Source organism: Astatotilapia calliptera, chromosome 22 (genome assembly GCF_900246225.1).
Source record: "Astatotilapia calliptera chromosome 22, fAstCal1.2, whole genome shotgun sequence".
NCBI lineage: Eukaryota > Metazoa > Chordata > Actinopteri > Cichliformes > Cichlidae > Astatotilapia > Astatotilapia calliptera.
Genome location: NC_039322.1, coordinates 20,074,465 through 20,101,148, shown reverse-complemented (window position 1 = coordinate 20,101,148; position 26,684 = coordinate 20,074,465). Strand labels below are relative to the sequence as shown.

Here is a 26,684-nt window from a genome sequence, read left to right as displayed (position 1 = left end):
ATGTTTACGGTGCCGCATATGAACTAGTGCTTTAGAAAAGTCAGTTAAGTAATTGTCTGGAGTTAGAAGCAAAAATCCTTGTGCCACCTTTTAACCTTTTATTTGAACTCAGATCGTCTTAAGGCACAGCGAATACCAAACCATTCTCCAGATCAAATCATGGACGCTGGCAGTTCCATTTAAAGAGCAGCGTCACTACCGAACCCCCAGTGAGTCCATTGGAAACAACTACAGGCCCTGGGCTAAGGATCTGAAAATTAATCAGCTCCAGCGCAGACGACACACTCTCCATCAATCCTTGGCAAAACCAGCGGGGTCTTGTATCCTTTTGAGCTTGTCTCGCTGTGGGATTAAAAAGGGAAGGCTTTGTAAAGCGATGTGAGACTGCAGTATTCTTTGATTTGCTATCTGATAATTTAGTACTTCTTAAGACTTGCCTGAGAAACTTCACTTCAGCATATATTTTTGATCTTAATGAGGCTTTTAGCACTAACACCACCTGGAAAGAGAAAAGCAATAACCCCAAGGAGCAGGTAATTATACATTTAAGCAAACAAATGACATCAGTAACTTAACTTTAAGGTGTTCTTCTTCTTAAAACACTTGATCTAATTCACTCACCCTTTCATAGGGATGCATCTCCTCATCTATCATTTCAGGTCCAGGTCTAGAAGCTTGCCCAGACCCAGCAGGCGACCTATGAGTCCTGAAGAGCAGCTGGACACAATGCTTGAGCAAGAGAAGATGATCAGGGCCACTCAGGCAGAACCTAATGACACAGACCTGGAAGCAAGTATCACTTAATTTAGTGTGTAATTAGTCAGACGCTGATTTAAACCCCTTTTTTTAAACACATGTATGACCTTGACTTTGCTGTCACAGAGGTAAATATACTACATCAACACTGTTCCCAGCTCAGTGTTGGCCCCCCAGCCCTGCCAGCAGATGATCAACATCGTGCAGCTGCTGTCTCCCAACACTAAGGATAGTAAACCCCTCCAGAGTTGAGTGCTGCCATGGAAGAGGAAGTCAAAAGAGATTATTACTTCAGCTTGAAAAGCGTAGGTACTAAACAGTGATAGTAATCCTTAGTGATTGCACACATCTCCACTGTTAGCATTTGTTCTATAATTAAACAGACAAAAACTAATGATTCTTTCATGATCATTTGACCAGTGAACTACATTCTCATGGACCCATTTGAACGTCATCGATTATCCATATGCAGTGTCCCTCAGCTTTTTCCCCAGGAGGTTTTTTCGTGCAGTGTCCAGGGCAACCAGCTACAGGGATGTTAAGTTGTGGCAAAGACAGCATCTCTTTGCTGTCACTCATATTATGCTCCTACTGCAGGAGGTGTGGCTAAGCAGGTAATGTGTTCTTCCTGTTCACTTAGATTATGCTGTTTTACTTGCAGTGCATGGGATATTTTCAGTGAAGTATTTCACTTGTAAATTGTCATACTGAGCGCACAGGAAACAACCTCATGCCTCCCCCACAGCTAATTCAGCTCAGTTTCTAAGATGTAAAGCTAAAATGTTATGCCAGATACAAAGAGAAACAGCATGAGTATTGTGGTGTGAAGCTGAATTTCTGTACTAGGTTGTATTAATTAACTGACTGAACCAATTAAAAGTGTAACTTTTAAAGTGTGAAATGCAAGTCATTATCTTTGATCTCCTTTCAGCTTTTCTTCCTTGAGGTTTATCAAGCTGGAGGACCTTTTTCTCCTCCAACCTCCCCCTCCTACCATCTGAGTTTGAAGTTTGTCCAGAGACAGTGCCAAAGTACAAGAGACAAACTGATTCAAAAGTGAGTATTGCCAATTTAACAGACTGCCTCAAAACAGGCAGCCTGTCACTGAAACTTGTATGCTAATGTCCACACTTAATAACTGTAGTGTAGCTTTACGCTGGCATAGAGCTGCAGTATGTGCCCAGGCAAATCCAATTGTAGGTGCTGGCTCATGTTTCAACCCTGTCCACTCTGTAAGGCCCATGTCAGACTCCTTTTCAGGGATCGCTTACAGTGCCACCTTTTGGGATTCCATCAATACCTTTGTATGTCTGTTGTATTTCAGGTTAGACCATTTAGCAGTCCTCTGGGATTTCTATCTAGAACACTGAAATATAAGCCATTGTAATCTGTAGAAATTAGCATGTGTATGTTAATTCCTGTATGCATAACTCCTACCTGCATGGTTACCTTACCTTTAAATAATGTGCTCAAAGGAAGAATGTTATCAATAATGTATTTTGCACATGTGTTCCTCAAAACACCAATAATGACTGACACAAATAAACAAGTCAGTGGCTTTTACTACATGTGGACTTAGGTTAGACAAAGCATACACTTCCACTCTGTTCTGTGTATTGATGAGCTGTGCCTTTTCCATGTCCAGGCATTCAGAATGGAACCAGCGGTTACAGTTATCACACTGAATCTGTGAACAACAAATACATGAGTTTTCATAAAGACATAAAGTAAATAAGTACATAAATAAAATAATTTGAATCAGAAGCAAATATGTCATCCTAGACAACAAAACTATTTTTAAAACATTGTACCCAGTCAGTGATGGAGGGTCCTGGATTGGGTGGTTTCACTGTTGCACACATAACACAGTTGTCACTGTTGAATACTAATACATGGAAAAATATACATATATGTTAGTGTTCAGCAGTTTGACACGAATAAATAAATGAAACTTAAAGATGTTACACACCTGAGGCCTCAAGTATTGTCTGCGGCAATGTCCTTTGTGCCTGGCCATCTCTTTTTTAGTTGTCAAAATGTAATTTCAGGTTTCTTTGGGAATGCGTCCATTACAAACAAACAAACAAAAATAGAATTAAAGTGAAAATATCAGTACAGCAGGTACAGTTTCTGTTGCATGATAAAAGTTACACACAAAATGATCCTTCTCTTCTTTTTCATGAATCAGACAGACACATGAATGAATCTCAACATGTTTTTGAAGCTGTGTGAGAATGCCCTGTGATCTATATTATGTTACATGAAGTTAAAATACATATGTTCTTTTAAATCTACAAATTGTGCTAATGTCTTTCTCCTTAAGCATTGTAAGGGTATTTTTATTTTTGGAAATTGCTTGTGTCTAGTTTGGAAATACTTGTTTAAATAACTGATAACCATGGATTTTATTACCCTTTCATCTCCAACCATATGTTCAAATATAGAAACAGATGTCCTCCATAAACAGGTGAATGCCCTATTCAGATACTAATCCTTTGTAATTCATGTAAGATGACTGTTTTCTAACAATTCTTTATTCATCTTTAGTGCAGTTTATTAAGCTACAAATTAAAAAAAAAAATTATGTTAGAGGGCAGTCTGTGTCACGCAGTTCGAAAGCACCTTTAGATAAAGGCCCTTGGTCCTGCCACTTTTCTAATGACATCACAGAATACCTAATATTTTGTTATAATAATAAAGACGTAAATAATGCATAATTACCAGAATCTTTGGGCTACCCGGTCAGACTCTTCCTGCTCCAAAGACTTTCTTGAAGGATCGCCCAAATACAGAGAGCTGTCATTGTACTGTGATAGATCTAGTTTTTAAAATTACATAAATTATGAACACTGTTAATGGAAAAAAAAAATTAGTGTAACAAAAATGTTGCTAGTACTAACCAGACTTCCGGTGTATATTTCCAATGTGTACAAATGATACAATGGCTTTGTAGTTGTCAAAGTTCACCTGTGACACATTAGAAATTCATAACAAATCTGCAGAAATACTTTTTCCATTTATTTAAAGACATTACAAAATTTCCAAAATCAGAAATCTCTAATATATGAAATAAAAATTTACCTTGGACAAACTTTGCCTCCTGATGATTTCTATCGCTCCAAAGATCACAAAATAAAAAGCAGGTATGGAGGAGATCAAAACTCCAGACATCCAGAGGCCCCCAGGACACAAGAGACCAAGGAAGACCAACAGAGGGGCAGCCACGCCACTGTCCCAGAAAGAGCTGAGGAGAGTCCCAGATGAGGGCTCACTCAGCAGCCGCGGAGCAGAAGCCAGGGGGACTTGCAGTGACGTGCCCGTGAGCTCCGCTAGCAGCCAGCTGTGCCTGAGTGACCGAGCCCCAGGCCGAGAGGCCGGGGGCACCCCACCTCCGAAGTGGCCCGAGCGAGCCCCAGGCTCCAGGCCCCGATAAGCGGCCGCCAAGGAGTGAGCCGGTGTGTACCTGGACGCCCATCCCCGGACACAAAGAACCACCAACGCACCGATGTCTGAGGGAGTCCGCCACTGGCAAGGGAAGTGGTGGTAGGGGGAGATAGGCCTCCAAACCTTGGAGGGCCTGAGATGTCCCCAGAGAGGTGGCGCCTGACACCCAACCTGACATATAGACACAGACATACAGGCACACACAGATACAAACATCCATTCCCACCCTCATGCTCTCATATGCACTTACTCCACACTCAACCAACGTGGAGACAGACATAAAGAGACGTTGTACACACGATCACACTCCCCAAGCGTACTCTACAAACCGGGTCTAGGTACCCTTGCCCCTGGAGGGGGGAACTGCACCCAGACCCAGGTGGTGTTACCCTTTTCCCTGCGGTGGGGAGAGGCAGACCGCCCCGACTCCGCAGCAGCAGGGAGGCCCCACACTCCAGACCGCAGTCGGACGGCCAACTCCTCCTCCTAGCCCCCCCGCTCCAGCAGGTCGCAGAGAACGGGGGTGAGAGAAGACTCCAAACCTCCCTCCACCCGCTCATTGTAGTGTTGATGCATGTGTGTTCTAAGGTGCATTTAAAACCCAGGAGGGCATGGAGCTACCTGCCAGAGAGCAGCAGGTAAGCGCATGGTCCCTCCTGCTAGCCCTCAATGTCTAAGTGTATTTAACCTTGAGAGGTGGGCAACGACGCCAGGGGTGGGGTGTACACCCTGATGGTACTTTGGATTCCGTGTATCGTGCCCACCCCCAAGATCCTATATGTATGTGTAATGAGAGTGTGAGTAATGTGAATGTCTAAGTTGTGGGATAAAATTGAGGCAGAGGCAGCCAGAAGGGGACAGAGGGGGGGGGGTAGCCTCCTCTGCACCCTGGTGACATACCCCTACTCCAAGGTCCTGCATGTGTGGGTGGTTGTGGTGGAGCAGGAAGAGGGAGGCAGCTGGAGATGGGGAGGGAAGGAAGGGAGGGGCAGGTGACCCCTCCCTGGGGCCAGCTCCCCCGCTGACCCCAGTAGGCACCCCCATACTCCGCGACCCGCCAGGGAAAGGGGGCCCAGGCCCATCCAGACCGGGGCCCAGTGCAGCAGCGCCTCCCGGCCCCACAGAGCCCGGGACAGTCCACCCAACCCCACCACAGAGAAAACTGCACCCACCCCACCATCCACTCATCTTCCAGACTACATAAGACAATAAACACCCAGGCTGAGATCTTCCTCCACCTCTCCTGTATCTCCCCCTCCTGCAGAGGGAGCTCCTGAGGAGAGGAAAGCTCCTGCAAGATGTGACAATCTCCCCCACCAGTTGAAGAGCCCCCCTGGTGGCTCGATGCACCGGTGGCACCCTCCTCCTAGGGCTGGGCCCCCATGCACCCACCCGCCCACAACCCCGGCAACACACCAACCAGGACCCAAGCCCCCGAGGCCCGGCCCGGGCCCCAGCCCAGAGACGGAGCGCCCCCAGAACCTCACGCCCATCCCGGACCCACCCAGGGGAAGCCAGGCTACCAGGTCAGTAACCCACGTCCATCAGCACAGACCCTCCCCTAGCCCCGCTGCACGCAGCCGCGAGGAAACAGTCACCTGAGAGCCAACAGAGCCCCCAACCGGGCATGACCGCTACCCCGGGTTGAGCCCCCCAAGGAAGATGCCTCCGGGGAACCCCCCGACGCCCTAAGCCTGTCCCTACCCCCACACCAATCACAACAGTGAAGGCGGGACCAAACTATGACCTCCCACCCCCACTAGGTGATGGAGCTGATCAAAGGAGCCCAGAGCAATTGATCTGATGTGGTGGCAGAGGCTGTATCAAGACTAATGTAATCTAATAGATAATTTCTATATTGGTTAGAATTAAGATTATTTTTATTTTTCCTGTTCATGAGGACTGTTTTCTTGGCTATGCATAGGGCAGTGAAAACCATATGGGCGATATTCTTTTCTGAAGTGACATTATCTAAGCTGCCCAACAAACACACTAAGGGGGAAGTTGGAATGTTACATTTCAGACACTTCGATAAGTCTTCACATATCTCGCGCCAAAACTTCTGAACTGGTGGACAGAACCAAAGAGCGTGGATATAATTGTCCGGTGAATTGGTTTGGCAGTGTGAGCTGTTGTTGGTAGACGTAAAGCCCATCTTGAACATCCGATGACCTGTATAGTGCACTCTATGTAATATTTTGTATTGAATTCATTGAAGATTTTGTTTTGTTTTTAATACTAGGAGTACATACATCTCCTACAAGCCAGCTGTGTGGTCTAAGGGACAGGAGCTCACTGTGACATATGATGAAGTCGTTACCTCTAATTTGAGACAGGACCACAAAGACAACTTCTGTTTCATGGTGTTTCCACAAATATGTGAGCTGTGAGTCAACAACAGAATAGTAATTTGTTATGAGTTCAAAAACTCATTCTTCTGAGAACATTCATTGTACCGTAATAGATTACAATGGTTTTAAATGTAATTTAAAAAAAAAAAAAAAAAGTACATCATGCAACAACAACAAAATATCTCCAGATTTTACATGATTACATAAATAAAGTCCAATAATTGAAATGCGTTTTATTTGTGATGTTAAACAAAATTCAGAAATTCATACTTGTCTCATTTACTCTTGTTCTTGTAAAACACTTTAATGCTGATATATTACACATAATATTTGTGGGGTGTGTTTGATTAGAAATCATAACAGCTGAAAAAAAAAAAAACATAGTTTGAATCTATTTAATGACTGCTACTTTTTGTGGACTAATTTATCATTTTATTTTACTTTAGCAGTGGATATCATGCGCACTGTTGGGTCATTCTGCAGACATGGGCCTACCAAATGAATAAGCGTCATGCAAGGTAGTTTCCCTGCTTACCGCTACTTGTCCTGTCTTTAATTTGCCATTTTTGGCAAAGAAGACATTGCTCTCTGCTTTGATATTACATCCACCAGTGGCAAATAGTGCCTTTGTAAGTCTGCCCATGTGAGAAAGAGTTCAATTAGCAGCATTCACAATTGCAGCCATTTCGAAGGCACTGAAATCTCCTTTCCAAAATGTGACTGACGCTTTCTTAGCCATGTATGTTGCAGTTTTCTGGCAAACAGCTACTTGTTCCTGGCTTTCATCCTACAAAGACAGACATGTGACAATAATCAGACTCATGTACGATAATAACACACAACGGTAGACATAAAATAAACGTAAAATACCTGGTTTTAGACAATATCATGTTGTTTGAGCTGTTCCTGTTCCAAGGTTTTGACAGGAACCGTGGGAGTCGTGTCTTTCTCTGTTAACAAATAACATTTTTGAATGACTTCTTTTGTTTATTTTATAGAACGACGAAAGGATAATTGTGAGCTTAAAGAATTGAAAGTCCGGTTGTCATTTAATTCTTGAAATTAACGGAACATTAAAACATACCTCAGTTTTCTCTTTTTTCAGTGGCAAGCCTGTCACTAATGGTGACACGTACACACTGTCATGGCTGGCAGACCGTGGGGATGTGGGGAAATCAGGACCCACAATGCAGGACTCTGGTGCAGAAAACAGTGCGTTTATTGACAGTGCTGTGAATATTACACAATAGATCCCCGTGCGCTCCCCTGACTCCCTTGTCGTGTCTTTCTACACCCGAAGTCCGTGCTCTGTATTTTCAGCTCCCGTGTGTCCGCACACCCCGTGCTTGCTGCCCTCTCGTTTCCATGCTCCGCCTGGGGGGGAAATAACAGAGGCAGCTGTCAGGATACACAACTACAGCTTGCATACACTCAAAAGACTTTGCTCAGTAAGACAACTGACATGCCGTCTCACACAACAATCGCACATCAGTAGGAGCTCAATCACACCCTTAAATAGCTCCCCTGACAAGGCTGATCAACTGCAGGTGCGTGGCATCATCTTCAGGTGTGGCCAGCCACCTGGCAGGGCCACACCCACCAGGCCTGAAGGTGCCTGTAGCCCGGCCTACCGGATACAGCCGCACCCACACACAAACACCTGCCTATACATGTAAGCATGGAAACAGGGACAGCAGCATAGCAGCAACCATACATATAAGATATTATACAAGTCCACAACTGCTCACGGACCCTGGGTCACTCAGACTGTGTTTGTCTTTCCATTTCTCCATGCCTGTTGAGTATACAGACATACTTTTAATGCTTACAGATTCCATCACCAGTTGTTTCTGTACATAGGCAAATATTTTCACTGGTTCTGACTATGTTGCTCTATTTGTATAAAATATCATTTTTAGTAACAGGAAATTGTTCATACTTTCTTGATATTTTCATGTTTGCATATTCAAGAAGGAGGGCATCGTGCATTTTTTGATATATGTCAACAAAGTCATCAAGCCGTGTCAGTCTCCTTCTCTGGATACGGATTCTTTTCATATCCTACTGGCTTTTCTCCATGATTCGCTGGCTTCTGTTGTCTTGTGTAAAATGATGTAATGTAATAGTACATAGTGAGTTAAACAATCTATGTATTTCAATTTTATCTACAATTTCTGTTTCTTTTACACTTATTCTTCTCTTCATGATACCTGGTTCTTGGATTGCTGAATGTCACCATGGAGTTAATCAGGATCAGTACCATGACGTCCAAGATCCCCTGAGGAGCATCCAAATACTTCAGAAATATAAGTAACAAACCAAAGCTACTGACTGACAAATCTTTACTGAGTTGTCACTTTTACAGTTATTTATAAATGACAAGTTATAAAAATAATACAAAAAATAAAATGTACCGAGCATCAGTGCTGACCACAAAGTTGCATGTGGTAGAAGGTGATTTACGAGACCTGAAATACATTTCGGCATAAAAGAGGTTTCGTTCACCCTCACAGTCCAGTGTTGCACTGTCAACAATTTCCTGGAAATGGGTCTTCAAGGGGGCGTTCTGAACATCAGTCTGTTAAACTTATATATAATCAGTAATATCACAAAGCAAAAAAAATAAAATAAAATTCTTACTTTCATGCAATGTTAAATTCATTAAAGTATGTACATATGAAAGCATGTTTTCATAATTATTTCATTTTTTTAACAGATTATTGAGTTTTAAAAATACATTGTTATTTTTAATAATATAAAGTAATGAATTGTTATGGGACAGAGACAAATAAACACTTATTACTAATATTACTTTACTAATAAATATAAGTTAACTTTGTAGTCCTCAGCAATCACAGTCTTTTCATCCACATCTAGGGTCCCCCTTTTTTGCATAAGGAGTTTCAGGTTGTTGTAATGCTTTGTTATATTCCTTCCACTACAAGGACTGCGAAACACTACTGCTGCACTATGGACAACCTCATCCATGTCTTTTAAGTTAGCACAACATGCAAGCAGCCCAAATAGATGCATTCCAAGCCTGTAGTTCTCTGGAATGCTGGGGAAAGAAAGAAATGGAATCACTGTTAGTAGTACCTTTAAATTAGAAATGTTATATTCTCAAAGAATTATTGATGTAAATGTGCATACTGTTTTTTACAAAGGTCCTTGGCATTTTTCATGACGTGGCTCAAATACCGATGAAGAAAATGGTAAAATGGTAAATGGCCTGTATTTATATAGCGCTTTACTAGTCCCTAAGGACCCCAAAGCGCTTTACATATCCAGTCATCCACCCATTCACGCACACATTCACACACTGGGAATGGGAACGTTGAATGTCTGTGATGAATGTTTGCCAGTGAGCAAGAGAAAGTTCTTCTGCAGCAGATCCTCACAACTTGTTCTGCAGAATGTGATGGAAATGGATCAGAGGAGTACTAGTGATCCATCACACATGAACATGACAGGCCTTTTGTAGGCCCGATTTACAAAAGCTCTCACCAGATCTGTTTGAAAGGCCTGCAAGAAGTATGTTACAGAGGCTGTAATATGGTCACACATGACATATGTAGCAACAGGAAGAGGAGGTGCACCTTTGGATGGGTTTCTGACAACCAATTCATACACATAGTATGGTGGCATTCCAGCACTTTCTTTTCTTACTATAGCATCAAAGTACACAATGTCTTCTTTGCATTGCTGATACAAACTGACAAGGTTTTTTTTGACCACCTATCCAGGATGTACTGTCACAGTTGGGACAGGCTTGAGCAACCCCTTTACCTTATATTGGATAAGCAGCTAAGAAAATGGACAAATTGACACAAATATAATTTGCGGATACAAAAAAGTATCAAATATATTTATATGTTAATACAATTAGAACAATAGAATCGAAATATATGATCTAAAAAGAAAGCATTCTCTTACGAAAGAAGGAAAGTCAACATCTGATTGTAAAGAATTAAAAACAGTGTATCTATTAATTACAGTGTCATCAGTTCACTGTGTTTCCGGATTCTTCTTTCTGTCTAATGATGAGCTCCTGGAGATTCTGCCACAGACCAAAGACCCCCTGTGTGTCCAACCCCACCTGAAGAAGTGTTTTAAAGGCATTGCGAAGCTGGAATTTACTGAGGACATGGCGATTACTGGCAAAATATCAACTCTGAAAAGGAGACAGTGCCCTTGACAGAGAAGATTTATCCAGCTCAAGCTAAGGTATACAGCAAAACAGTGTTAGCTAGTAACACAAAAAATGCTATTTTGCATATTTCATATATATAAAAAATAGATATCTAATTTACATTGTTTCACTTTTTTTTTTTTTTTTTTTTTTTTGCAGTTTTTCAGTTCACATAGTGCAGAGGCCATATTTTGTTACTTTTTACTGTTATCGCTTTTAGGGTATGGTGGGAAAATGGTTGGTCAGCTGTCCTTTTTTTCACTAGGATATGTGAAAAGAGTGAGGAAATTACTAAGATGGTCAGAGGCACCCCAAAAACTACAGAAGAGATCATGACTGAGCTTGAAGACAGCAGAGCAAGTCTAAATAAACAGAAAACAGATTGAGGACCACCTTCAAACAAGGTAAGAAATGCAGCTTTACTGTCTGTTTTCCCAGCTTCTTTTTAATGTAAATACCAACAATTCAAACTGACTGCCCTGTCCCCATTTGACTGTTTCAGGGTCTTTAGCTTTAACCAGAGGCTGCAAGATGTGCAGAAAGAGATACTGGCTTTTAAGAAAAAGAAACTGATGAACATGGAGGAAATAAAGAACAATGTGAGAAATCTCACTCAAATCACTACCAACCTGGTGGACGCTGTCACTGAGCTGGAGGTCAGAGAGGCTACATTCTTACTTCCCTTAAAGTACACATGTTATCTTTTCATTTGGTAATGTAGCTTAAATAGTTTTTGTACCTGTTAAAACATAGACCTTTCTTTATCCTGTAAGGCCAGAGGGTGTTGTTGTTCTTCCTCCATACAGCATATCAACAAAGAACAGGCTTTGCTAGATATGGAGCAGACATGATTTCTTCATTCCCTCCTTGCTTATAGAATAAAGCAGCAGCACTACTGTTCATGTTGTTCCAACATTTTGCATGCAAAAATAGTGCCACTGTGACTAATGTGTAATTACATAAACATGAAACTCTGCAGATGGCTCACTCCTGCTGCTTTATAATGGATGCAGGTGTTTTACTTTGATTTTAATATTTGTATTTGAATGCGTACTAGATGTAATAATGGGGCACTGGCACTGCTAAAATTCAAATTCAAACATCTGTGGGATTAGCGTGCACTTCCGTTTAAAAAGCGGTCTGAGTAAGTGATATGCAAGCTCTGTTTCCAACAAGAACAAAATTACTTGACCTGCTTAAGCACAGCCTCAGGCAACGAAATTACAATATATTCATCCTTTTAGTGTATATTTTTCTGAATTTCCATTTTTATGCTCTTCCATGCTAATATTACAGTTATGTACATCTCTAGTCTTGTATTTATTCTTTAAAACATTTATCTGAATTTAGTCGTTGGTAAATTCTACATTAGAAATGCTATGACTATGAGATACAACAAAAGCTCATTTTAAATGCAGTTGTGTTATTCTTACTGATACTTTCCTAAATAGCAATGGGAGGACAAGCTGCAGGACGTATGCAGGACATACTAGATGCCATGTTGAAGTGTCAGGCTATGTGGCTCTACCTTGAGCCCATCTTCAGCTCAGAGGACATCGTTGCCCAGATGCCTGAGGAGGGACGCAAGTTTGCCATTGTGGACAGCTACTGGAACAATATCATGACGGAGGCGGTATAATCCCTATGACACTGTCAAAAGGCGTTTTAGTTTCTGTAATTGGATCTCGTGAATTTTGTTTCGAATTCTGTGTGATAACACTTTCCAGGTTAAGGATACGCGTGTGTTAGTGGCTACGGGCCAGCCCAACATGCTGGAACAGTTGCAGGAGTCCAATGTGCTTCTGGATGACATTCAAAAAGGCCTCAATACCTACCTGGAAAAGAAGAGGCTCTATTTTCCAAGGGCACTATCAGTGGCACTGATAGTACCTCCAGATATTTGATATTTCAGCTATTTTGACTCCCATTTGTAGGCTAAAATACACATTGACAGTCTATGTTTGCTAAATAAAATTTAAAAAAAAATAGAACTAACGTAAAGCAGAAGCATCTACAGTGCTGTAGATGCCTGTAGGAAAATCTTACATTAATACAGAAAAATAAATATGGAAGAGTTACTTAATTAATTTACTAATATTAGAAATACTGTTAAGGATCTTCTCAAGTGGCTGTTTCAGCTTTCTTTGTTCACTGTGTTTCCAGATTCTTCTTTCCGTCTAATGATGAGCTCCTGGAGATTCTTTCACAGACCAGATACCCCCTGTGTGTCCAACCCCACCTGAATAAGTGTTTTGAAGGCATAGCAAAGCTGGAATTTACTGAGGACATGGCGATTACTGGCAAAATATCAACTGACAAGGAGAAGATTTATCCAGCTCAAGCTAAGGTATACAGCAAAACAGTGTTAGCATGTGTTGTGTTACTAACTATTTTACATATTTCATATGCATAAAATAGATTCCTGTTTCATATCTGATTTACATTGTTATACTTTTGCCGTTTTTCACTTCACATAGTGCAGAGGCCATATTTTGTGACTTTTTATTATGATCACTTCTAAGGTTTGCTGGAAAAATGGTTGGTCAGCTGTCCTTTTTTTCACTGGGATATGTAAAATGTATGAGGAAATTACGAAGATGGTCAGAGGCACCCGGAAACTTCAGAAGAGTTACTGTCTCTTAACCAGTACATTAAAAACACCAGGGATGTGACCATTCACAAGCTGATAGACGAGGTTGATGAGGCAACCAGGCATCTCAGCTTCCTCTTCGATTATGCTACTCTGACTTGTATGCCCATCAAATCTTTTCCTAACAAAATAAATGCTTACTTTACTCTTTATCTTGTTTTTAGGATAAGGAATGCTAATGTATCTGTCTTGAGGTCGCTACCAACTGTCAGATTTAGGCACCATGTGTAATGGGGAAGCTCAGGCACTAGTCGAACACTGCACAATGCCCAGGCGCTCCATGGTCGCAAACTCCTCCCGAGCGACAGACAATTTGGCGGGGTCACGCGTGAACACCAGGTGCCCGACCGTAGTGATATAAATGGTTGCTGCAAGTGGAGAACCCAACGCTCAGAAGTGTTCGGCATGTTTAAAACACAATAAAGTGAGAAGATATGTGAAATAGTTGTTGAAGCTAGGTTAAGAAGATGGGTGATGATCAGCGAGCAGCAGTGCGACTTCATGCCAGATTATTTTTTTGCTTTAAGAGTGTTGATGTAGAAGTATAGAGAAGGTCAGAAGGAGCTGCACTGAGTCTTTGTGGATCTAGAGAAAGCATATGATAGACCCCTCTAAAATATAGAGGGGTTGTAAAATATGATTAAAGAATACTATAACTCCTATCATCCTTATTCAAATATTCAAATAGTGTTTTCAGTTATTTTATCAAGAGTTCAAACTTATCTGAATTTTGTTTCATGTAGATTCCCCGGAAGAAGTGGGTGTTGCAGTGGCCTGGCCAAGTTCTTATTTGTGCCTCTTCTATATATTAGACCAGCCAAGTGTCTGAAGCCATCCAGACCAACCCTCTGCCTGTCAGTCTTTAAAAAAATGTAAAAGTTGAAAAAAAAAATCCAATTATGAAATGATACTGTGTGGGTTTCTTTAAAACTTAAAACTTCTTTTACATTTGTTTTTATTGGTTTCATCTTCCAAAGGCCTATGTGGAGAATTGCAATGCCCAGATTGCTGACATTGTAGACCTGGTGCGTGGGAAGTTCCCTGGAGGGGCAAGGATGACCCTTGGTGCTCTTACTGCGATTGATGTTCATGGTAATTTCTAAATATCAAAAATATTAGATTTTGTTTTAACATAAAATGTTATCTGTGTTTAACCTGTTTTGTTTTTTCTCTCCTAGCTTGAGATGTTGTGGCAAAACTTGCAGAGGACAGTATCTCCTCACTGAATGACTTTGTGTGGATTTTTCAGTTGCGTTACTTTTGGGAGGATGGAGAAGTGATGTTGCGGATGATTACAACCTGCTTGAAATATGGCTATGAATATCTGGGCAGTTCCCCCCGTCTGGTCATCACACAGCTTACTGATCGCTGCTATAGATAACTTTCAGTTGGTTTGGTCACTTATGGTTTTAGCTTGAAGTGCAATGCTATAAAATATAAAAAGAGGACCCAGCCGAAGGCAGAAGGTCGCGGCCGCAGTCGCAGGAGAAGGAGAGAGGGCCTTCGGTTCGTGGGTGGCAGACTATTCCAGGTGGTAGCAAGACGCCAGCTAAAAAGCTTAAGGCATGGAACAGTGGCGAGCGGAGTTTGGAGCTCCTCCCTCGCGGGGTAAGTCCCGTTTGTTAAAATGCATAAAGACATCCCCGGTAAATTAGGAAGGGTGACTGCCGCTGCTTTCCTGTGTCTAGCGGTAACAGAGTGGCAGAGGACACTACATGAGGACACTGTTGGCCTGGCCCCACTGGTGGAGTTCGGCAGACTTTTAGTGGCCTTAAGTGTGGCGGAGACTGATTGGGACCCTTGGGGGCTTCAGCTCGCGGACTGAGGACTGGACTTTTGTTATCCTTAGTTTTATGTCTTTTTTAAAAATTATTCTTTTCCCTGATCGGGGTATCTTTATGCTGTAAATAAAGTATATATTTTTATTAATTATTTTAACCGGGTATTACATGTCTTTCTGTTTCCGTGATCATCCCCTGCTGCTCGTCCCGTTTAGAAGGGTTTCCCTTCTAGCATACACCTGTGACACTAGTGTGTGGTGTTCAATTGATCAGATGGTCTGGACTACAAGGCCATGAGTAAATTCTTAAAAGGACTTGCTCAGTCGGGAGCTTGGGCATGTTTGAATTAATTTAATCGTGTTGAGGTAAAGAATTAGGCCAAATGTGTGTACGAATGCGTGACTGAGATACGTTTGTGCCAAATGAGAACCAGTTTACAATTGAAACGAACCCTATTTAAACCTAATATAGTATAAATGCTGTCTTCCTCTAAAATAGAAGCAGATTCTCCCCCTCGAGCTTACAGGTGGGTCCTGGGGTGTTAGAGGGATCAAAACAACAAGAAGAAATGTACAACCTTGATATGTCAGAGGGAAAGAAGATGGAAAATTTTAAAGTTAAATAGATCACTAAATAGGGAATAGTGTTTGCTCTATTTAGTGTGAACAGCACTTCAGTATTTTTTTAACAATTTTAGTACGTCTTCATATTGTTATTATACGAACATATTTACATAGAAATGTCTTTACAAGTCTACTCACAATATAGATTTTTGCGTGTCACGGGTGGAAGTGCCCTCTGTGGTGGCTCAGCAGGTTCTCTGTCAGGGACTGGGTCTGTGACCCAGCGTTTTGTATTATTTTTGTATTATTTTCTTATGTTTATATTGTGTTCTATTCATGTGCTGTTCTTAAGTTGAGGGTTAATTAGTTATTTTGTATTTTTTGATTATTTATGAAATGATATTAAGTCTATTATTATTATTATTATTATTATTACCTTGAATTGCAGTATAGTTTAGGTTCTTTTATGTCTGCTTAGTTATGAGACTCTTCGTGTCCCCTGGTGTAAGTCTGTCCCAGTCTTCTGTGTCATGTATTTTCTGTCTCTGTGTTTTCATGTTGCTCATGTCATGTCCACATGTTTCCTGTTTTATTTTGAAAGAGTCTTGTGTTCTTGGTTCCTCATGTTTAGTTTTATTCTCCCTTTTGTAATTATTCTGTTAAGCCCCACGCCCCAGTACCGGGGGCAAAAAGAAGGAGATCACGTTTAATCGGTTATAACACGGGGTCAGAAATAGAAGTCCTGACATGTGTGGTATCCACAGAAACCTCTGAATCTCAGCTAAAATCTCATATAAACCATTTCTACAACCACCAAACACAAGGAAAACAAGCCATGATTAAAAGAGCTGTTACCTAAATGCGCAAAAGTCCGCTAAACAAACAAAACAGAACCAGAAATTCTTCAGAGTTAATGTAACCGGTTTTCTGACAAAACGTCCTACTTTGTCAAAACATCCTACTGTAGCGTAAATTTATAGTCATGTCTATCAATCTGATGAAATTTCACAAATGTTAGCTTTATTTTGATACCATGATTGTATACACAAAGTTTGTAATTGCAGAGAAATACTCAATTAATTTTGGACATTTCATTATCTGTCTTTATCACCATGAACCCTGGTTATGCTGGCAGGGCTGAGCTTCCTGACAACCTAAAGGTACATATCAGACCAGTTAATACAGTTATACAGTTAATACAGGCTAACAACACTGTTAACATAATATAATATAAACAGTAAGGTGAATAAAATATACTGTATGTTGAGCTGGCAGTCTTAGTCTTCCAGGCTCTTTCCATACCGTGGCTATGATGGCGCCAGACTATGGTCTCATTGGTGAAATCTCACTATTCTCTATGGGCTTCATGGGGAAAATATTCCACAAAATGTTTTGGTCTGAAAATTATTTTAAGAAGAAGACTTGTTTGGTAAAAAAAAAAACAAACAACCCTCTAATTCAACCCTTCCTATCTTATTCATAGCCTTTTCCTTTTTTGTTTTCTTTAGGTCACGAGCAGTTGTCCAAGCATTTCACTACATATCGTACTGTGTATGACTGTGTACGTGACAAATAAAATTTGAATTTGAATTTGATTTGAATTTGAATTTGAATTCAAATTTTACTGACAGTTTGGCCCAGAAGATTGTGGCCACCTGTCGTTTGTGCTCTGAGCAGCTGTCTTCTCAGCATCACTACGACTACGGTATGCGAGCTGTGAAATCTGTGCTGACTGCAGCAGGGAACCTAAAGCTGAAATATCCCTAGGAGAATGCAAGCGTGCTGTTGCTTAGAGGGCTGATGGATGTCAATGTCAACATGGCCAAATGTCTGGCGCAGGATGTGCCACTGTTTCAGGTGTCAGATTTTGTACCACGTCCACTGATAGACTGAGTCTGTTAGCTATAAATCAGGGCATGTTAACATATCATTCTCCTGCTGCTCCCTGCACGGCATCATCTCTGATTTATTTCCTGGAGTTGTCCTTCTAAATCCAGACTATGACCTCCTCCTCAAAGCACTCAGTGACAACATTGCAAAGCTTAACCTCCAGCCTGTTCCATGGTTCATTGGCAAAATCATCCAGGTATTGATTCAAATTTATAAATGTTTGCAGAATAAATTTTACTGTATATACAGGTGTATGAGATGATGTTGGTGTGTCATGGCTTCATGATAGTAGGGGATCCTTTAGGAGGAAAGACTTCTGTCTATAAAGTTCTTACTCCTGCACTTGGAGATCTTTACAATGGCAAATATTCACAGTTTATAGTATACACAGTTTTTACTGTGATTGCCAGCAAGTTTCTTTGACCGCCACATTTTTGCTTCAGACTGACCCATTGCAAGCTATTGATTAATTAAATGTATTTATGTTATGTTTTTGTTCCTCTGTTTAAATTGTTATGCAAATTATCTCCATTTAGCCAAGTTCATGGATGAATTTGCAGTGAATCTTTGCATCATCAACCCCTAGGCCATGGATCAATTGTATGGTTGCTTCGATCCAGTCAGCCATGATGGTGTCCTGGCCACCTCCTTCAGGGATCATCTCCACCTATCTCCACCTCAGAAGATTGACGGTGGATAATCTTTGATGGTTTGACCTTTTGTCCCAAAGATCCTATCCACTTGGCACAAAGCCTATACAAACTGTATTCCTGCATGATGGGTTAGTAAGAATGACTTCTAATTAATAATTGGTTGGTCAGAATGTATTCATATTTCTCACTGTGTGTGTATGTGTTTGTTTTAACATTTCTGTCAACACCAGATGAAATTTGTGCACCAGAAACCACACAGAATATTGTCAGCCAGCAGATAGCCATGTGGTTGCAGGGTCTTTTCCTATTCACTGTGGTATGGTCTCTTGGTGTTATCATAACTGGAAATAGTTGTAAGAAGTTTGACGTCTTCTACCGCAAACTGATCATGGACATGTATGATGAGCACCCTCGGCCCAAAACCATCAAACTCAAAAAGAATAATATCTTTCCTAAGAGAGGTAATGAAAATGTCTCACACAATCCCGAGAGGGTCTCTGCAAATGGGTCAGGGCAACGGAGGTTTATGAGTGTGTAGCCAAGGTTGTAGCCCCCAAAAAGTAAAGATTGAAGCTGACTGAGAATGAGCTGGTTGTGCAGATGGAAAAGCTGGCTGTGAAAAGAGCTGAGCTAAAAAAAAAAAAGAAAAAAAAGTGCAAGACCATCTACAGAGCCTGAATGATGACTTGTCAGCCATGATTAAAAAGAAGAACGAACTGGAGGACAACATCGAATTGTGTTCTCAGAAACTGATCAAGGCAGAGAAATGAATAGGAGGACTGGGGGGAAGAAGGATAGGTGGACAGAGGCTGCAAGGCAACTAGAAATTAGGTATGTGAAAATACGTATATGATGTGCTCATTTTTACTGTTAGTTCAGATGTATGGTCATGTGTGCCTGAGTTTTAGCATTAATCGGGTTTGTATCATATTTGTCTGTCTTACCTTGGGGCTTTTACTGTAGATTATCGTGTAGAATGCCAGGCACAGTGGCATATTGTATGTAAAGAGAAGAAAATCCCCTGCTCTGAGGACTTTACCCTCACTAACACCCAGAGTAGCCAGGTGGCTTCAGGGCATGGCAAATTGCGAGATTGCCAGTGGACTCGTTCTCCACAGACAATGGCATTGTTGTGTTTAACTCCCGTCGGTATTAACCCCCTGCTTTTGGCCTGGAAGGGAGCTACAAAGACTCTTTTATTATAAATCTGAATCATAAAAGGCTTTAATAAAGTCTGGCTTTGTGTCATTAGGTCTGCTGAAATTTGACCTAGATATGGGGGGCAGTAAGACCCAAACCATCTCCCTTGTTCAAGGGCAGAGACCCATAGCAGCTCGAATGATTGACAAAGCCATCAAGGAGGGAACCTGGGTGGTACTGCAGAACTGTCATCGAGCCACCAGCTGGATGCCCATTTTGGAGCGGCTCTGTGAGGAAACCTTTACTCCAGAGAAGACACACCCAAGCTTTAAGTAGCAGATTCTACATTTTTTTTTATTAATTTATTGCATCAATAACATAAAAAAACAAAATTATACATTTATGCTTTTCCACTCAGGTTATCGTTAACCAGTTACCCATCTGATAAGTTCCCAGTCAATATCCTGCAGAATGGGCTGAAAATGACAAACAAGCCTCCTAAAGGGATTAAAGCCAACCTGTTGCACTCATACCAGAGTCATCCCCATCTCTGACCCGGACTTTTTTGGTGGTTCCAAGAAACAGGTCATTTGGCAGAAGCTCCTGTTCGGCCTAACCTTCTTCCATGCTCCAGATGTTCCTTAATGAATATGAAGAGGTTCCACTGGAGGCCCTTACATACCTTACAGGTGAGAGTCAACATAGCAGTTTACTGAGCAGGTTATCAGTTAACACCAATGAAATGAGCAGCAGCAAATGAGGAAATGTGATTTTTTTTTTTTTTTATGTGACCTTTTTTGTGACATTGTCATCTGTTAACTCTACACTGTAAGATATCCATAATTTTCAGTGATATTAGATGGAGCATCGATATTATCAGGCCATTATTCCCAAAGTACATACAGTTGCATTTAATAAAAGAACACAATAGCCACAGATTTTATTGTTAACCCAGAGGTGTTATGTGTCACCAGCAGTTTTAAGGGAGGACCCATGGTGCAAGACACTTAACACTTAACATTTATTTAATTAACTTCATGACAAATGATACAGCCATAGAAGTATTTCATCAGACAAAATTATAGTGGTGAGACAGGACTAGATATACCATGAGGGGTGACAGAAAACAAGACAGGTTGAAGCAACTATGGTGGAAAATAAAAAGGTGGGAAACAAAGTACAGCAATTAGACACAAAGAAAGAAAGTTTAAAAGCACAAAAGTAAATGTCACTGAGATGCACACAGAAACAACAAGGGGAGACAAACAACCACAGCTGACATTGAGAAAATGTCAAATATGAGAAGGATAACAATTAAATAAAAGAGGAGCAGCCAAAACTCAAACTCTTAACAAAACATCATGACAGAAGGATTAATTAGTTTTTAATTAGCAAATGTAATATATGTCTGTAATTAAATCTAGATTATCTTGAGCCTTGGAGAACCAGTCTGTCCATGATAGTCCAATCTGATAAAGAGTTGAATACAAAAACAATATATTTATGTATTCCAGACTTATGTAGACTACATTTGAAGCCTGCCAATTTCTGCTGATCCCTGTGTGTTCAGACTTAACAGTAACACGGAAATCACCAAGGACAATCAAGAGACCAATCAGCTCTTAGAAGGAGTACTGCTGACACTTTGCAGGCAGTTGGGTGGGGGTTACCACCCAACTGCCTGGGTGGTATCATGAGGCTTCATGTTCTTGTCTGTTTGTGTTGTAGGAATTAGTAGATGAGCTTGCAGAGGACATCTTGTCTAAGCTGCCCACAGACTTTGGCATGCAAATGGTGATGGATAAATACCCAGTCAAGTATGAAGAGTCCATGAACACAGTTTTTTTAAACTCAATTTTTATTATAATTTACAACATTGCAACTTGTACTGGTCAATGTTCACAAGTAGGACAGTTACAGGAAAAAAAACCCCAACAAAAACAACCAAAAAAAACCAAAAACAAAAACTTTATGTAATATTAAATAACACGTGACAATCTTAGCCATAAATGAACAAAACGAAACAGACCTATGCTAAATTATTGAAACAGTAAAGCATGTATGGGTCGCCAACGCTCAGTAAACAATTCTCTCTGAATCCGCAGAGCATATGTTATTTCCTCCATTTGGTAAATTTCTCTTACTTTATCAATCCACATATTATATGAAGGTGGGTCAAGATTCAGCCATTTAATAGTAATACACTTTAGTGCTGCTGTAAGCAAGATTCTTAAGAGATACTTTTTATTGTTTCCCGCTAAACCATTTGGTAATACTCCTAAAATGGCTAGCTGTTGGTCTTTTGTTAATGGTTGTTGGAAAACTGTATTGAGAACTTTAAATATGTCATTCCAAAATGAGCAGATTTTTGGGCATGACCAGGATATATGTGAGTGGGTTCCTAAATAAGTACCACAATTTCACCAGCAGGTGTCAGGATTTGTAGGCTTCATTTTGGCAATTATCTCTGGGGTTCTAAAATATCTCATGACCACCTTCCATTTAAATTCTCTCCACAGCCCAGAATTATGAACGCTGTTTTGAGGCAGGAAGTCATCCGATTTAACAGGTAGCATTAACTTGTGATGCCATGCAGGTAGATGAAGTTGGGAAACAAATGTGTTGTATTCACTGATCTGTTGAAATTCTTTACAATTCACCCTGAATCGCTCTCCCCTCCTGTCAGACTTACAGATGTGGTATGTGTCACGCTGGTAAAAATCAGAAAAGCTTTGAAGGGCCAAATTGCTATGTCTACTGAACTCAAGAGCATCTTTAACAGCATGCTGGTGGGCAAGGTGCCCGCTATGTGGGCGGCCAAGTCGTACACTTCTTTCAATCATATGCGGAGTTACATGACTGATCTGTTAGCCATGCAGGCTACAGTTTCTACAAGTAAGATTTATGATTGTTGTGAGTCACCTAGACCATGACCATCTTTGGAATATGACTGCCAAAATAAGTGTTGCACATACTAAAGAGTTGAAGGTCAGCAGCATACTATGTGCAGCTTGCTAGGTCTTCAGTTATTGTTCAGATATTCAGAAAAAATGCATGCAGAAAAAGTACAAGCAAAAACACTGAGAATATGTATTATTACTAACGATCTATTGTCCTGCATTTTAGCTGTGACTATTTTTTTATTGTCTGTCATAACAGAATTAGATAGATAACGGCCAACCTACACGTCTTGTGGCTCTCCAGCTTCAGAATTTTGCCAGGAAGTACAACATCCCCATTGACTACACCAGTTTTGAATTTGAGGCATGTATTTCTATTTCTAACTTCCCTCTGTGTTTTTGGTCATATTCACTCCGATTGATCTAAAGATATTTTATACTTACACCTTTGAGCTGTATTCCAGGTAACTACGGAAGAGTCGCAAATGGATGAAAAGCCAGAGGACGGAGCTTATATCAAAGGTCTGTTCATGGAGGGGGCACGCTGGGACAGGCAGAACATCGGAGAGTCTCTCCCCAAGATTCTGGTTGACTCTTTGCCCAAGCATAAACCAGGAGAAATGGACAAGTTTTGACATGAAAACATATGTATGTATGTCCTCTTTACAAAACCAGTGCCCGCCGGGGGACTTATACACATTTTATGCATCTTAGATGACTTTAGATTTCTCCAACCATTTTAACTTTTACAAATTGAAATATGCAAAACATCATACCACACTGTAAAAAAATATTCCGTAGAAAAACGGAAAATGTCCTGGTAATTTTCTGCCAGTACATTTTCTGTTTTTTTACGGAAGTTTGACGGACTTTTCTGTAAACGATAAAACGGAAAATTCTGTAGATTTACAGTATACTCTCTGTACTATTTACGGACATTTCCTTCAGCTATAAAACGGAAGATTCCGTTTATTCACAGTATATTTTCTGTATCATTAACTGATATTTTCCGTAAATAGAAAATTTGAAATTTCTGTTTATATTACTATTTCCAAGCACTTCTTTTCACTGTAACTCATTAAATATAGTTCTTTATATCCTTGAACGTACATTTCTATGCAATTACAACCTAGTACACCATGTACTCAAAAATTCATAAATTAAAACTTAAATTAATTTGTGCTTCGTACACAACAACATTGGTACAATTAATGTTAAATATTCTTTTATTCTCCTTAACTCAAACACTATACTTAAATATAATGACAGCATCCATCTTGTCATAAAACTACTAAACAGCTGATACATGAACAAAATAACTCACAAGCTTTCAAATTTGAGCATTTTTATTTCCTTAAAATCAGGTTGCCCTCATGTAAATGTGTTTATTTAGATTCATTCAAGTGGCTACCAAGTGTTTTCTTCAAACAGGACACCTGACAAACAAAAAATGTCATATTTAACTATATGTTCACATTTAATAATATCCAGAGTACCTTTTAGTTAGAATCACTGCCTTGTGGTAGTTTTGCCTCAGCCAAATGGTTAAGGTGTGGCTTACATCCATGTCTGTCCACTTATGATACAGTATACACATGTAGTCAGTTATAGCCAAACACCTTTGATTACTGAATTACATTCACTTCATTAATGAAGTGAATGTCATTCACATTTGTGTGAACATTTGTCTGAGAACAACTCTTTACCTTAAAATATAACATACTTGAGTCAAAATTTGTTGACTGTTTAAGTGGTGCCACATGAATAAAACTGAACAGATCTAAAGAAGATGTTCCTGAACTTTGGGTTTATTCGAACAGGACGGATGGATAACCACAGGACTTTTCACCATATGATAACTAAAACACAAAATAAATTAAGACAGATCACTGTCCCAAACTTAAAGATAAAAGTGTATTTACTGGACTTGTTTTGTCAGTGAGGAGCAAAGTATAATTAGAAGTGCTTGTTCTGATGAAAAGTTAAACTGTAAACAGCAGCGTAGTGAATAAGGATCTGTGTCATCCTCAGCAGTGACAACACTTAAACATCATAGTTCAAAATCCTTAATGCACACCTTTTTCTCCATGGTGTTCAAATGCTCTTAGCTGTTTAAGTAGAGGAAAAAGTCTGACATATTTCATGACCATTAAATGTTAGACAAGGCTCTGAAAACAAGGTTACGGTTACAAACAAAAACCTCTGCTTGTGCGCACAGACCCTAAATCACAACAAATAAGACAATAGTAAGGCAAATTACTACAAAGTCTTGTTACCACTCTTCATATACCAGTGTGACAAAGTCCTGAATCCAGCCTGCATGTTAGTCCATCAAGGTCCATCTGAGCTTTAAGTAAAATACACTCAGCTTTTCCTTGGATTTTCAGAGTTGCTCAGTTCATACAGGAACTGCAGCAGTCGGGATTAACGTGTCGCTGTGTTGCTCCTCCAAGTCAGCCATTGAGACTAGTCGCAATTTATTCTGAGAAAAAAAAGAGAAACAACAAGACATTTTTAAAAAGTTTGTATTTTTATTTTATTTTTTACCTAGAACATAAACAACATAAACAAAAAAGGATTAGGGCTGTGCGATATGACGATTTATATCAGATGACAATATAAAAATGTGTATGTTTCATATTATACACTATTGTTTGTTATGTGGTGTTGCAAAATAAACTGTTTATGGCAATATATTTTTCATGATTTTGATGGTCACTGTAGTGGCTATATTAATTTCTTAAAGTTCTCTCTTTCTCTTATACTTAAAATAACCACACTATGGACGGACAAGTGACTGTTTTTACGTGTACTTTCGTTACCAACAATGACGGTAAAACCATTGCGTGGCTCCGCCGTCCGCTTGTTTATTTTCCACATAAACCTTTCACAATAAAGCTCAAATGATGTACATTATTCCCAAACATCAAATTTCAGAATATGCATCAAACAAATGACCTCAAATAAAAACATGAAGTGACTATAAATGGCGCTTACAGTCACCACGCAGATGAAGGCACAGAGAATACCAGCATGACCAGCGAGGATGAGGCAGAACCAGCTAGCTCCATCAGAAGGACCAGACAAAAGAAATCGAGGACCTTATTGTTAAACGAGGGGCTACCTCTGTAGCATGGACATGGTTTGGTTATGAAAAGTCTGACACGCCCCAGAAAGCTATACTATGCAAATTATGCCACAAACTGGTCCCCACCACCACTCAAACACGACAAACCTCTTTAACCACCTACACAAGAATCACATGAAAGAGTATGGAGAGAGTTTACGAATGAAAAGCAAAAAAGAGCCGTCAGGTGCTCAAAATAATCCTTAGACTCAAACGTTAGAACAGGCTTTTCCTCGCAGCACGCCGTGAAATAAATACTCAGAAAGAAAATGGCAGCCGTTTAAACTCATGTCTAAAAATGTATAGTTTCATGCATCGGTCAAAACACTCGACTCCAGGTACACGACGCCCAACTGAAAACACTTCACATAAGTCGAGTTGCCCGAGAATCACAGAATTTACAGAAAATGCACTATTTTGTGATATATATCGTTATCAGGAGAGAAATGTCTTATATTGGGATGTGAGATTTTGGTCATATCACACAGCCCTACAAAGGATTATAATTCACGTAGAGTTGCATACACATAACACCATTCTGTTGCAACAAAAGCAGTTTATAATTAAAGTAACATACATACCTTGAAAAACGAAATCAACCACAACATTAAACTCACCTTGTGTTTGTAGAGAAGGTGGTCCGGGTTTTCTTCATTTCCTGAGACCAGCTGCTCTGGATTATTACCAGCTTGTATCTTCATCTTTTTTTTCACTTGGTGAAGTCTTTCATTGCTCTGCACTGGAAAACCAAAGTGTGTGATCAAAGGTGAAATAAGGGATATTTTTCCACTGCAGGACTTAGAGTCAAGTAGTGATAGCTGTTGAACCATTTCTCAAATAATCTGTAAGGATCTGGATTTTTAAGAAAGATACAAATATCTCTGCTTATATTTGGCTAAAAGCTTGATATAGACAAGGCATATAAAGCCCCTGCACACCAGCACTGCGCTTACATTATAGTTCAATCAAGAAATAGTTATTATTGATTTATTATTGAATTTTTTTTAGTAATAATTATTAGTATTTAATCATATTTGCACAGTGGGGTGACAAAAATATTCCACATACTAGAAATGCTGCTCAACATTTCATAAATTAAATTTTCAACAAATGCTGGAGTAAAAACACAGTTACAGGGAAAATGTGTCTGTCTATAAATATTAACTAAGCATTTCTATGTGCTACAAAATAGACATGTGCTGAGGTGAAACTATACTTTCAATAATTTTACCACTACAGT

The 26,684-nt window shown here is 40.1% G+C and overlaps 1 long non-coding RNA gene and 1 pseudogene across 2 annotated transcripts; one reads left to right on the top strand and one right to left on the bottom strand.

Annotated features, from left to right (window-relative positions):
• Positions 1 to 24,795, top strand: LOC113015253 (dynein heavy chain 3, axonemal-like; annotated as a pseudogene).
• Positions 6,830 to 8,030, bottom strand: LOC113014988 (uncharacterized). 2 transcript variants are annotated; one of them, XR_003271042.1, is made up of 4 exons: positions 8,014 to 8,030; positions 7,636 to 7,925; positions 7,422 to 7,501; positions 6,830 to 7,338 (listed from the first exon to the last, which is right to left on the bottom strand). It is a non-coding gene; the product is annotated as an uncharacterized LOC113014988 (long non-coding RNA). The 2 variants fall into 2 exon arrangements; XR_003271041.1 differs by having other exon boundaries at positions 7,636 to 8,021.
• Positions 24,796 to 26,684: the final 1,889 nt, after the last annotated feature.